This window comes from Talpa occidentalis, unplaced genomic scaffold (genome assembly GCF_014898055.3).
Source record: "Talpa occidentalis isolate TD23 unplaced genomic scaffold, MPIMG_talOcc4v2.1 talOcc4.2, whole genome shotgun sequence".
In the NCBI taxonomy this organism is placed as follows: Eukaryota; Metazoa; Chordata; class Mammalia; order Eulipotyphla; family Talpidae; genus Talpa; species Talpa occidentalis.
In genome coordinates, this window is record NW_023602073.1 from 101,349,821 (window position 1) to 101,362,183 (window position 12,363).

A 12,363-nucleotide genomic window follows, 5' to 3' on the forward strand; every position below is an offset into this window, starting at 1 on the left:
TGCAGAGTTCAGGATCTGCACTGAGTCATTTACTTTCCCCAGAATTTGAATCTTGGAGAGACTGACATTATTTGGGTTCCTGGTCCTCAAAACTTGGATATTTTTCCCCCAAGTCCTTTAATTCTCTGAGCCATCAGTATCCTTCCAACAATGTACCTTCTGCTTCATTGGTCCAGAATCAGCTTCTACTGCTTCAAACAAAAGCCAGACAATGGTAACTGGTACAGGAAAATTATCAAAATATTATGGCTGGTTTGTGGCGAAATAGAAAGGGAGAGGGTCACATTCTCCTGCACCAACTACTGTTGTTGTTTTCAGTTGAACTCAGTTTATTATACTAAACACATCGTGGATATTTAGTAATGTCCCTAGTCACTACTGAATGACCCTAGTCAAAAGACAGAAGACGTAATTGCACTAAGATATAGGAACAAACTAAATACCAAAAGGAGTCTTAATCATCATCATGAGGGCAAAGCAAATTTTAAAATAAATTATATTGTTTTCTCGTATCAGATTGGCAAAGTTGTACAAAGATTATAGTACAGGTTCCTCCCCAAAGGAGGAATTCCTACTTGGTATGATTTGGTGGGTTATTTTGGGGGGAATGAAAACACTCAGAATTTTGCCATATAAATTAATGATAATAGCATTCCAGACCCAAAGTAAAACCTACCAAATGATAGCAGATACAAACACTACTTTCAGATAGGGGAAATCTGTACCTAGTGTTAGAATATGGGCAAATGAGAATGCAAATGGATACAAACATTTTGGATGACAATTTACCAATATTTACTTTTTTAAATGCACCTACCTTTTTGTACAGAAGTTCTACATCTAGGAATTTATTTATTTTGGAGTGACACTAGTTCCTGATAAATGGGATGGATGAATTAGCTACAAAATGGACCCACAGGTTATTGCATAAGTTGAAACATTACCTGCTTACTTTGTAATTTTTACTTGAAAACTGGGGAATACCAGGCAAAAATTAATTTTGGTTTGGCACACAATCAGTAATGCCAAAATTAGAAAGCTGGCTGAGTGACTTCTTAATGTCCCTCACTGGGCTTGCAAGAGAAAACCATCACACTAACATTAAGAATGACACCTCCTCATTTACTATGGGACAAGCAGCTACAATAAGTGTTTGTTCTAGAGCACAGTTTTTTTGTGTGATTTAGTTTTAGGTTGAGATCTGATATATCTGGAGACAAACTAATTCTCTTCATTGTCACAGAGATGTTAAAACACAGATTTTATATAAGTTTTGATTAGATTTATACTAATAACAGATGGGAGAAAAAAGGCTATAAAAAACTTACCATATTTCAAAATGCTTCTCACAGTGTGTTATATGAAATATGCTGGAGTATGTTCCACATTCAATCATCTGTAGGACAGTTATTTAAGAAAGCAAAAGAGGTTTCTTTACTGGTAGAGCTCTAAATCTTTAATATAACAATGTAATTATCTGTTTTCAGTGCTTCCCCAATTCATTTGACCCTGGCACCCTATTTCCTATGTGGAATATATGTTATTTTGCTATTATCTAGGGTCTGCTTTATTTTCTTAATCAGTGGTCTGCCCCTCCCTAACCCACCTAAAGGACAGGTCAATGCTCCAAATCAGGACAACTGAAAGCTAGAATATGAATTGGGAATTAAAAGAACAATAGATGGGGGCTCACCTGATCATGACATTCTTGCTGTGACTGTGTCCTGTTGTCATTACTGCTGTGCCCTCGTAGCTGCTGTAACTCCTGCCAGCTTCCTAGTGTAGTTACTTGGTAGGCTCCCGTCAATTCTCAGATCTCCTTATAAAACATTACATCAAATTCTCCTTTGCTTATATAGGGTGGATTGGTTTTCTGTTGTTTTGCAATCAAAGGAACCACAACTATTTTTCCTTCCTTAGTTTATTTCACATAATAGCACTAGTTTAAAACAATTGAAATTCCTATACTGGGTTACACTACCTAATGCCAGAAGCCAGCTCCGGCAAAATGTCCTGTCAGGGGCGACTTGAGGGGATGAGGGGACCTGGGAGATGAGATAGATGAGGTAGTGAGGAGACACTGACACTTGATCAGGGTGCAAGTATCTCCTGCTGAGGGTCTCAGCAGGTCTTTATTTATACAGCAAAGCAGGCAGTGAGATTACATCAACATAAGCAATGAAGAGAAACAAAGACAATCATTACATATTTTCTCATGGGCATATGGAGACCCTCTTGGTCTCATACCAAAAAGGGCACTTCATTGATCACCTTAAGAAAAACATCAGGGACAATTAGTTTTCTTGGTGCAACTCATTTTCCCAGCATGATCAATCACCTAAGACAGCACAATATTCGGTAACAATTAATCATTCTTTCAAGCTTCCTTACAGCGGAGTGGGCATGAATGTCTTATTCTATATTCTGTTACTTAAATCAACCCATCTCCCTAGCACACAAATAATCTAGCTAATTTATCAATTACTTCAAAGTGGCCTAAAGTCAAATCTATTTTATTTCTACAGAAGTCTAACTCTTAACTAGAAATACCTAACCTCCATTCAACCTGTGAAATATTGACCTTTTGCATACAGCAGGAAATGTACTGCTGCCGCAAATACGTACCTCCCACCCACCTCCTGGGTTAGGCCATGGCTTCCAAGCACAGCTGGTTCAGGGCAGCTTATTCTCCATAGTTCTCAGGGCCAAAATATTTCTTTCCTAACTATACCTTTAGCAATTTTACTTTCTTTTTTAATAGTTCATGTGTAAGAACAAAGGCCAATTAATGCCTTAATCCAAATTAGATTTTCACAAGCCAATTTACAACTAACTTATTTTTGCATTAACCAAGAACAAACAGTAGAGCATTAGTAGGCATGGCTGTGGAAACTCCCGTGTTCACATCTTCTGGGAAGTGTAGAAACTCCCCTCTTCTTGGGAGTCTCCCCCAATGCCCGGACTTTGTCAAGAGACAGCATGGGTAGAGAGTCCTACAGCAACCTAATATATTTTAAGAGCTCAAAAAGTATTTTAAATATATTTATTGAACAAATGACTAGTATTCCAAAGCACAGCTTTTGAGGAGTGCTGTTATGAGCTATTTTTTTAATAAGGAGAAAAGCCATATATATTGGCACTCAAGAAAGAAAAAGGATCTACGATCTATTTGCTCTTCTAGTACTGGAATATGCACTTGTGATGAATTTTGATAGTTATTTAACAGACTACAGCCTCTCATTTTAGAGAAATAAAGTTTTTTGATTAAAAAAATCTATACTTTAAATCAATCTTGAGAAGCCTTGTAAGAAAAGATTATCTTCTCTGAACTAAATATTTTTCTAGACATTTAACAGACACTTAAAAGTTTAATCCTCAACATCTATCTGACAGTCAGCAATATTTCTTGAGCCTCAAGTATGCGACAGGCATTGTGTTAACAAATAAAAATACAGTGATGGACAGATCGAGTCTGATAAGTATGAGATATTTCCATAGTTACATACATGATGAGTTTGTGACATATTTTATTCTGTGTAGTTTTATTCTTTGCACTGTTTGTCTTTAACAAATAGTTTCTATTTATTTTAAATAGATCATCTAAACCCATATAGATGGGTTTAAAAATCATAGTCATTTTAGTGACAAATACTTTGTGAATTCTAAAGGAGTGTACTATTTGACACCAGTCATTGTCAATATTTTGGGTTCAAACATGCTTTGACATTTGATTTTCTGGTATAAAATAGCATCCAATGAAAAATATCAAATTGCTTATGAAAAATTCTAGAGAATGACACTGTGTCTAATCTTTGCAGTCGATTGTCATTCTTCCTTTTCATGGTGTTCAGGAATGCTGAAAAAACAGCCTCTCCTAAAGCACTGTCAAGACCACGAAAATGAAGCTGTTGGAAGCCAGCAAGCCAGACACAAAGTGAGGTGGGGAGGAGGGGACCAACAGGCCCCGAACACCTGTAGGGCTGAACATGGAAACTGCTGAACCATTGATTTGAGACTAATGAAAACGTTAAAGATAACTTAAAACAGACCAGTGCACTGTTTCTAGGCCAGGTATGGAGGTATACCAACTGCAGGAGATGGGACTTAACATTCTGTGAAATCTCATCTTTCCCAGTTTAAACTCCAAATTTCTACACAATATATTTTTACTCCAATTTACAGTTTCATTGTGCCTGTTGGCTTAACTTCACATTGGACCAAGTTTTCAATTCAAAAGAGGCATATGGAATACTTCTTATCTATTAAAATCAGCCACTTTGCTTAGTGAGCATCTGTGAGCATGCTTTACACAGGAATGACATGAATGATCTGCAAACGATGTAAAAATGGGTCATGGTCTGGAATTTCAGTAGTGTTCTGAGGCTGTTGTCTGTGTGCACTTTTAATGCTGAATTGGCCGTTACCAAATAAATACCTTTCCTCATTCCTCAGGTTCAGGGCTTCCTTCCAGTCATGCCAGGGGGACCCATCCTTTGTCATTTCTTAACATTGCACTGAAGCCTTTATCGACAGTACCGCTGTAACAGGGTGGTCCCTAGGAAAGGGGGAGGTTCCAGGTTTCCTGCCCCATCCAAAAAGAGGGTGGATCTGAGCAGGGGAAAAAAAAAGCTACAGAGGAGACTAAAGAAGGAAGGACGGTGGATGGAGATACAGAAGGAGACCTGAAGGAGGCACATGGAGCCTACAGACACGTGAAGAAACTATACTTGCCTTTTGGTCATGGACTTGTTGACACAGATGTGGGTGAGAGACCCATGGGGCTGTGACAATAGCGGTTTTTGTCTTGTGATTTTGCTCTTTTCCTTCCAGACTTGCCTGGTTGTTTCTGACCCTTTTCTGTGGGTCCCCACTGGAAGATGCTTTAGACTTGTGGCAGGCTTTGGGGGCCTTGCTCTGGGCCAATCCCATTTAGATGGAGTTTTACCCACGAGGGACGGGTAACTTTGGGTGCTTGATGTAGAAACTATATTCTTTGCCTTTCCTGTGTTGTTTACTAACTATTTTAAAGTTCCTTTTCATTAAAGCCTCATATGTTTTGTGTTGATGCGGCGGATGCAGGCAGATTTGCGGGGTCTGGGGTGCCCCTCTCCCTGCCCTGTAACACCACAAAGGGTATTATCCTAAGGGGTGGGGGGCTACTCCAAAGGTTTTGCCAACCGGCCACTAAAAATATGGGGCAACTTCAACTTCACACGTCAGTTGGGTCACGCATAGCGAAGTAGGGGCGAGTGCTCGCAGGGAGCCCAAGTTGGGGTCACCGCTTCCGTGCCAGAAGGCTTCTTGCCCAGCCCGGGGCCGGGAGTCTGGGAGAAGGCGGCTGGGCTCCCGGGCGCCGCTCGTCTCAGGAGGGGCGGGCGCTCTGGCCGCGGGCTGCCAGGCGACCTCCCGCCGGCTGCTGAGGTGCGGGAGCGCGACCCGGTGCGGCGAGGAGGCGCGGGACTTCCGGGGAGCGCGGGCGCGCGCCCGAGCCGCGGTCCGGAGCAGGGCGGGGGCGCGGCGTGCGCGCCTCCCGGCGCCGGGGTGGGGGCAGGGGCGCGTGCGCGCGGGCTCGCCGGCGGTGGGGGAGGGGACGGGCGTGCGCGCTGGTCGCCGGAGGCGGGAGGGGGGCGGAGCCGCTTCGCGGTCTGATCCAGCCCGGGGGTCCGCCAAGGTGCGTCTCCGGGCTGACGCGGCCGCCTGGGGCACTGCGATCTGGACGCGCCACCTGCAGTGCTGGCGGCTGCTTCTTATTTACTAGGAAACACGGTTTCCCCGCGGGAGAGTCTGGGATCGCGCGCGCGCGCGCGCGCACACACACACACACACACACACACACATACACACGCGCGCGCACGCTCACACACACATTCACACACGTTAGCGCGCTGGTTCTTCACAACTGCATCCCCAAACCCACAGAGCGAAGCTACTGCGGTTTCTCTTCACCCTCATCGTGGGGTGAAGCAGAGCCATTGTGCAGCGGGGAGAGCCCGGTGCCTGCGCTGCCGCCTCGGGTGCAAAACCCTGCAGACCGCTCACCCCTTCGGGTAAGCCAGTCTCTGCTCGCGGGCTGCTCGGGGTTGGTGCCGGCGGGAGAGGGTGGGAGGCTGCTGGGGCGCCAGCGGGGCCGAGACCGGAGTGCAGATTTCTGGGGCTTGGAGCCCAAGCAGCCTCTTTCAGCGTCGTCTAGCGGGAGCAATTACTACTCCAGTTACTTATTCTACCAACCCTGGAGTTGCTCCCCCTCTTGCTCCTTCCCCCAGCCCGAAAGGTGCTGTGCTTCTTGGTTGCCAAGGAGACTTGCTTAAACATCAGCTTTGGGACATGTATTGAGAGCACTGGTTTCTTAAGTGCTGCTTTTATTTATTTTTGTTCTTAAACATAAAATATACACTGAGGCGAACCACGTGATAATTTGGCATTCGTTAATCTGTATTCAGGTGACAGTTTCATTCAACTTGCAGAAAAGCGGTAATTGCAATTGCACTGGATGGTAGGCTTTGAAAAAAGGATTCGTCAGATACATTTTTCAACGGTTGTGTCTTGAATCCTAAATTACTGCCATTTTAACGATCTTATAAGGAAAACTGTGTCCTATTAAAATTTCCTCCTTCTCTATTACTAAACATTGTATTTGGCAGTCCACTTGGGCATGATTATTTTTACATTAAAAGCAGAAGATGAGTTGGTTCTGGTTCCACACACTAGGATGTCCTTCTGTTATAAATTGAACAGAACAGGAATATAGTCAATATGTGCAGATTCCTAACATAAGGAGTTAGCATTCATGATATACATATTTGCTAACATTTCTGTATCCATCACATTCATCATATCTGTATACATCACATCTATATCCAAAACATCAGAGGTTTTCTATACCTCTGCCCATTTTTGAGAAGATTGTTTTCTTTCAAGTTTCTTACTGATTTTGAGACATTTATATCTGTCTACATATAGCTATGTATCAATAGATATATGTAGATTCATAGATATATGTATATATGTAGACATAGGTATGTATACTACATACTACATCTGCAGTATGATATGTAGATATGTAGACATGTAAGTATGTATACTACATACTACATCTATCTACAGATTTGTAGATAGATATAGATATAAGATGTGTGCCATGACTTACTACTTCTAAGCTTTTGGAACATATATTAAAATGTAGAGAAAAGAAGGGACAGAGAAAGATTTATCAATCCTATTGTTTTTTTCTAATGGATTGGCTCCTTTACTGGGGCATTAGTTAGGCCCCAGGTGGAGGTAGGTCAGTGCCCACATCTAATAGGAATGCCTCATGAGTGGGCTGTCAATTTTACTTTGAGACCTCAGGTGCCTAGTGGATGAACTTATAGCGCAGCCCTTGAATCCAGGACTAGCAAACCAGTAATTACACTTCTCACTAAATTCATACCTTTATCCCAGCAGAATGACTTAGTAAAGATCCACTTTACATCATTCAGTAGTTTGTTTTCCTTTGAAATTTGTTCATTTTTTTATATTGATTATATAGGTTTTAAATTGTCATAGAGTGTACTAATGTGAGGAACATGGAAGCCAGTAATAACTGAGGTTACTAAAGGAGATTTTTGTGAGTGATGGGATGCTGGGAGATGAATAATAAGGACAACATATTACATTACAGTTTATAACGTACTTTTCATACATTTCTTTTTAAATCCCCATAACAACCTTGTGAGGTCAAGGAATTCTCTCCATTTTAAAGCCGAGGGACAGAGATTCAGAACTTGCGGAAGGTCACAAAGCTAGTAAATGGGGTAACCTTTTTGGGCTCAGGTCTTTTGCTTTAAAAATAAAAGGGCATTCCCAATGTGAGAAGCAAGATAAAGGAGTGGAGCAGACCTTGCAGGAGACATGTGGGGGAGAGGAGGGTCTGCATTCTGTAAACTACTGTGAAGATGGGCTTACTGCACTGTAGCTTGTTGTTGCCTGCCCCCCACACCCCAGCTACAAAACATTTAGTTTTTCAAGGAAAACGATAGAAACTTCCAGATTTTTAGTGTGAAGTATTCTAAATTCTAATTCTTAAATTCTTAATTCTAAAAAACTGTAAAAATTTATTTGGGCCACATGAGGCCTGTGGTCTGTCTGTTTACCATCCATGAATACTGGGGTTTCAGTCAATTCTATTTTTCTCTAATAGAATATGAATGTGAACACATACAACCATTACTATGAGTGATTCTGATTTTGCTATTAAAATCTCTAAAAAATGTCCCATATTCTTTCTTCAGTAAACAGTTTCAGGTTTGTTTTTAAAGCTTTCTATACCTTCCATACCTCAGAAAATCGAAGAGCGTGAAGTGCTCTAAGGGAGGAAGTTTTGAATCTGATGAAACAAAAGCATTTATAGATTAAAACTTTATACGTTCCTGACTTATTTATTTTATTCCTGGGCATAAGATTAAGAAGTATAGAAATGTCAGTTGTCATTGCAGGAAGAGGAAGAATAAAGACTTGGCCAGAAAAAAGAGTTTCCTGAGTGTTTCAATGAAAACTTCCTGTTTAGGCTCTAGCTAATTAGTTAAAACCCATCACAGAATATTGCAGGATTCCAAAGGAACAAAAACGTAAGTGGGAACTCAAAGTGACGTTCACTTCTAGCATGCTGGCGTAGACAATGCTGCTTCTCTCTTAAATCTTTTAATGAAACTTAAGCCTTTTGAGAAAGGGCCACTTTATCATATTTCTACAAAAACTACAGAGATGTCAATGGACTTCACTGAAGTTGAAGTCCACTGAAGTTGTGGTCAGAAAAGAGTGTTGTTTTCTTTTATGGATCCAAAAAGTTGTCATTTAAAAAAAAAAGTCAAAATTTGGATAGTGGTTTCTATTAGGTCTCTTCTAACATGATCAGCTAAAAGGAAGCTTTAATAATAAATGAGCGCATTTCAGTTTTCAACTCATCGAACTGTGTTGTACTGCTAGTAAAGAGCTATGCAGATATTACTTGATACTTACTGGGTGCTGAGGAGATAATATCCCTGCCCTCAGGGATTCGGGGCAAACTAGTATACAGCTCCAGGCAGCTTCCGCTTTTTCAATGACTTCTTTATGTAAGCTACTTTTATCAATACATTGGCTTCACAGTGGCTCCATAAAATGGGCATCTTGATTCCATTTTACAGATGAAGAATACAAGACTATGTGAAGTTAAGCTGCCCAAATGAAAGAAAACTGTAAATTTCAGCAGCTATTTTTACTTTATACCCATCCTTTGCTGGTTATTCTAATGGAGGCTACAGACATGTACACAATTGTGATTTTTGAGGCAGTTGTGTGTTAAATGCTATAATAGAGGTACAAGATTTCATAGATGCACAGATAAAGGAAACACTAAAAAGTCATTGTGATTGTGGGACTCAGGTAAGTCCTGTGCACGAGGAGGATTAGTGCTGCACCTCGATGACTGGGTCTGATTTTATTAAATGACAACCAGTTTGGCTAACAAAAGATGGGAGACTGCCAGAAAGTTGTTGGAAATAGGAGTTGAGAGGATAATGCTTGTGATACCTGTTATTGATGAGCTAGCTCATCATTGTAGCTCAGGGGATGGCAGAAGCTGTGGGAAGAAATATGGTCTCCAAGATGGAGTGCAGCAAGAATATGGAACTGGGGATATGTAGGAGGGTGTAGAAGAAGTCAGTTTGGTAAAGGAGGCTAAGGGAAGACATAGACATAGAAGAGAATCAGAGAGCATAGTATTGATTCTTCTAGAGGACTGAACATAAGGGCAAGGAATGAACGAAATATTCTGTTCTCTAGAGAGTCTGGTACATAGCAAATAACTATTTGCTACTAATGATTATGGCGTATGCATTGACTGGCACATACTTTACCCTTGTGGTATCACTTTTCTGTGAAAACAAAATGTACATATATATTTTATATGAACCAATTGGGATGGACAAATACTTGGATTTTCAAAAATAGGGAAAGAGATTCTGCAAATTAGATGAAAAAATAAGGACATATCAATGTAAACATTTTTTTTTTTTTTACTGTGGTCATAGACTTGGAAGTTAGGTAGCTCTTGCAGTTCGAGATTTTAATGTTAGACACTTTTGATAAAAGCTTATCGTATATGTGGGACAAGTGAGAAACTGTAAGCTATGTGTTATGCTGTAGGCAGCGCTACCCATGCTGTCTCTTGACAAGGTCCGGGCATTGGGGGAGACTCCCAAAAAGAGGGGAGTTTCTACACTTCCCAGAAGATGTGAACATGGGTGTTTTCACAGCAACACCTACTAATACGCTTCTGTTTGTTCTTGGTTAATGCAAAAATAAGTTAGTTATAAATTGGCTTGTGAAAACCTAATTCGGATTAAGGCGTTAATTGGCCATTGTTCTTACGCATGAACTATTACAAAAGAAAGTAAAATTGCTAAAGGTATAGTTAGGAAAGATATGTTTTGGCCCTGAGAACTATGGAGAACAGGCTGCCCTGAACCAGCTGTGCTTGGAAGCCATGGCCTTACCTGGGGGTACGTATTTGCGGCAGCAGTACATTTCCTGGTGTATACAAAAGGGCAATAGTTCGCAGATTGTATGGAGGTTAGGTATTTCTAGCTAAGAGTTAGGCTTCTGTAGAAATAAGATAGATTTGATGAGCTACTTTAGGCCGTTTTGAAGTAGATAATAGATTAACTAGATTATTTCTATGCTAGGGAAATGGGTTAATTTAAGCAACAAAGTATAGAATAAGACATTCACACCCATTCCGGTATAAGGGAGCTTGAAAGAATGATTGTTACCATATATTGTGCTGTCTTAGGTGATTGATCATGCTGGGAAAATGAGTTGCACCAAGAAAACTAATTGTCCCTGATGTTTTTCTTAAGGTGATCAAAGAAGTGCCTTTTTTGGTATGAGACCAAGAGGGTCTCCATATGCCCATGAGAAAATATGTAATGATTGTCTTTGTTTCTCTTCATTGCTTATGTTGATGTAATCTCACTGCCTGCTTTGCTGTATAAATAAAGACCTGCTGAGGGTCTCAGCAGGAGATACTTGCACCCTGATCAAGTGTCTGTGTCCCCTCATTCCCCTTCCCCTTCTCTTTTCCCTCAAGTCGCTGACCCAAAGAGAGGACCGTCTCATCCTTTCAGGAACTCCTGACATTTCACTAGCTGGAGCTGGCCTCCGGCAGTGTTAGCTATTTAAAAAACTATACTCAAACCCAGAGGGATGCCTTTAGTGACTGATAAATGTACTCTTATCTTGATGCTGATTGGGTCAACATTTTTATTTGCTTTCTGAATGGAGATATTTAAAAAGATGACAAGCAAGTAGAAGTTAGAGTTATATTCAAGTACTATATGTGCATTAACTAGGTGAGAACTTTTTGTTAGATTGATGGGCACAAGGTAACAGGATGAAATAAATTAGAACACATGTCATAGCTTGCTAGAGTCTAGCACTGAAGCCATCTGACATGACAGGAGATCATTTTCAACTTAGAGGGATACTACTTCCCATCAAGTACAATAGAAACTAATATTATGATTTACCCTTCACAGACATATTTGGCAAATAATGGAAAATATGAGCAAATGATGTAAGGAGCTCATCTTTGTTATTATATGTAGCTTTTGGTGACAGTGGAGACTGACTTGGTTATGTCTCTGTGTTAGGCGGTAGTTTAGTGTCCCTTCCTTCCTTATGTAACTGGTTCTCATTTTGGAATTTCTTCCAGTTGGGAGAGTAGAACTTGAGAATTTATCCTAGGATATTTTACTTTCCCTATTATTGGGACTGATTAGATGGAATTCCTTTCACTGTTCTTTCCCCTGGTTCTGTTGTTTCTAAGAGGGCCCTTTATGTCATTCTTGTGAAGATCTTTACTAAGAGGTGCAGAATGCACTCAGCAACTTTCTTCATATTTCTTTTGTTCTTGCCTTGTTTCATATGCACATTGCAATGTAGAATACATTTAATTTAATTTGATTTAGACATATGGCACTATAAATTTTGGTGAGATTTTTAAAAGAGCTATGTATAAAAAATAGTTTTGCAAACTTGACTTGGAGTCAGATTAGTTCTGCATATGTGAAAAGCACTGAAAGCTGCAAATTTGTCTAAAATAGTTTTGTAAGGTTGAAATTACCAACCTGATAATATGATTTTTACTTGAAGAAGGAAAATCTTTGGCAGTTTTCATAGACTCTTGACTTTCTCTACATGTTTATTTGAGGCATAATATATTCTACTTTATATGCCAGATGAGCCAGTTCCAGTCCCTTAGTGGCAGACTCTTTCCTGACCCCAGACACACACATACACACACACAATACAACAGTTTGCCATATAGGATGTTGATTAAATAAG

At 40.5% G+C, this 12,363-nt stretch overlaps 1 protein-coding gene across 7 annotated transcripts in view; it reads left to right on the plus strand.

The window, feature by feature from the left end:
• Nucleotides 1-5,663: 5,663 nt before the first annotated feature.
• Nucleotides 5,664-12,363, plus strand: part of KLHL32 (kelch like family member 32) — a 178,152-nt gene continuing 171,452 nt past the window's right edge. For 6 of the 7 annotated variants that reach the window (XM_037520130.2, XM_054699040.1, XM_054699041.1 and 3 more), the window contains exon 1: nucleotides 5,664-6,047. The gene's annotated coding sequence lies outside the window, so the exon portion shown is untranslated. The remainder of the gene's footprint in view (nucleotides 6,048-12,363) is intronic. The other variant, XM_037520131.2, reaches the window with a different exon arrangement.